The sequence below is a fragment of the Echinops telfairi genome, unplaced genomic scaffold, assembly GCF_000313985.2.
Source record: "Echinops telfairi isolate 266 unplaced genomic scaffold, ASM31398v2 ScPeMD7_23;HRSCAF=83, whole genome shotgun sequence".
Classification (NCBI taxonomy): domain Eukaryota; kingdom Metazoa; phylum Chordata; class Mammalia; order Afrosoricida; family Tenrecidae; genus Echinops; species Echinops telfairi.
Window position 1 is genome coordinate 2,714,014 of NW_022103920.1, and position 1,955 is coordinate 2,715,968.

Sequence of the window (1,955 nt, forward strand, 5' to 3'; positions counted from 1 at the left end):
TGATCCCCTGCCTTTTGACAACCAGCCTAGGAAGAGGTCCGATGTGCCCCGTGTGAATTCTTCAGCCCTCAAAGGCACTAATGTCAGCAGCACGGTGTCTTCCGCTTTCCTCTATTTAACACCAAACACTCCCTTCTCCAAACTCCTAGAGGCGAGATCTCTAATCAGCTCTCATTCTCCCTCAACACACCAAACGACTGCCTTGCCAGACACGTGGCTTCCCTTTTGTTTCTGGAGGGTGGGCTCAAGTCCTGAAGTGCCTCCTGTAAGACACTGAGACAGGTGGAAGTATGCAGTGTTCATCAAGAGGATCAGAATCGGCACCCCAGCGCTTTTGTTGTTCGACTCTGCAATTCAGGCCTTCTTTCCCTAAAGCATAAAAAAAGGATTCTGAGAGCAAAATGCGTGTTGCTGTCCGTGTCCTTAGCAAACGAGTTTCTCCTCTCGTATATGCCCTTGTATAATAGGTTAGAATTTATTCAGATGCCCTGGTCACGTGAGAACTCATGGAAGAAGTATCAGACAACAATCGACCGGGTCTTTGTCTTTCTCAGTTAGGTAGGCAGCTGGTTTAGATTCTAATCTAGGGCAGAAAAATAAAAACTTTAGTGATGAAATTATTCTTTAACTTTGTGTTAGAGTTCCATCAACTTCTAAATGACTTTAGTTTTTCAAAGCCAAGTTTGTAATAACTCTGGTTTTCATAAGCACTGATGCCAACACAAGAAATCTTGGAAGTAAAGCGGTTAATATTTTATTTCTAGGGAAATCCTTCTATCCCATTCATAAATAGCATTTTAAATGTGCTGTGGAGATACTGTTTGGGGCTTGTTGTGAGGACACATTTATCTCCAAAGAACATCTATTTTTAAATGTAATGGAAATATAGATCCTAGTCTGAATAAGACAAGATATAAGAGAAATGTCACTTCTGAGAGCAATGATAAAATTCATGTTTTCTTTTTCACAGCTCGAACTTTACAACATAGGGTCTTTGAGTTTTAGTGTCAGTGAAAAATAGCATTTGATTGCTTTGAAAAGCAACTTTCTCTCTTCAAACGAAGAAGAATCGGAGTTTCCACAGTTTTCAAAATAGCTTCACTGATTTGCATTGACGTAGTGGTTTTTGTCTAAACATAACACAATATTCTCTCTGAAACAGTTACAAGGCTTGCCACAAAGACAACATGGTGCTTCTAATCAGTCTGAAGCACTGGAAAATCAAGTGATTCTCATGATTTGGGGGGATTAAAAATGAAGGGGGAAATTGCTGTCTCTTTCTTGTTGCTTATTTGTTTTATACAATGCATGATGGGCAAGTATAAAATCGTATTTTATTATTATAAGAGACTTTTAATGTTATTAATGTCCTTAACTGGTGAAGAATATTGAAAGTGCCATGGACTGTCTAAAGGTCAAACAAATCTGTCTTGGAAGAAATAAAGTGATTCCGAATGCTCCCTAAAGGCAAGGATGGAGAGACTTCCTCTCGAGTACTTTGTCAGGAGAGACCAGTCCCTGGAGAAGGGCATCATGCTTGGTAAAGTGAAAGAGCAGCTAAAAAGAGGATGGCCCTCGGTGAGATGGAGGACACAGTGGCTGCAGTCATGGGATTAAACATTACAGACGTGAGGATGATGCTGGACTGGGAAGGTTTTCTTCTGCTGCGCACCAGGTCTCTCTGCGTATGGACCGATTCAATGGAAGCTAGCTCTGACAGAAACAATTTCCTTACATCCTTAATTTCTCTATCGGGCTGTCTATAGTACTCGCCCCTTCTCCGCCCAGGTTAAAAAATCAATCTGTGTATGAATGTATGCATTAGATACACTGTAAGATCATTCTAATGCAGGAGTGCTCACACTTTTTCAGCATGGGAGCTACTTATAAAACGATTAAGTCAAAATGATCTACCAACTACAAAAATGCAAAACATATATTTATTTGTATTTATT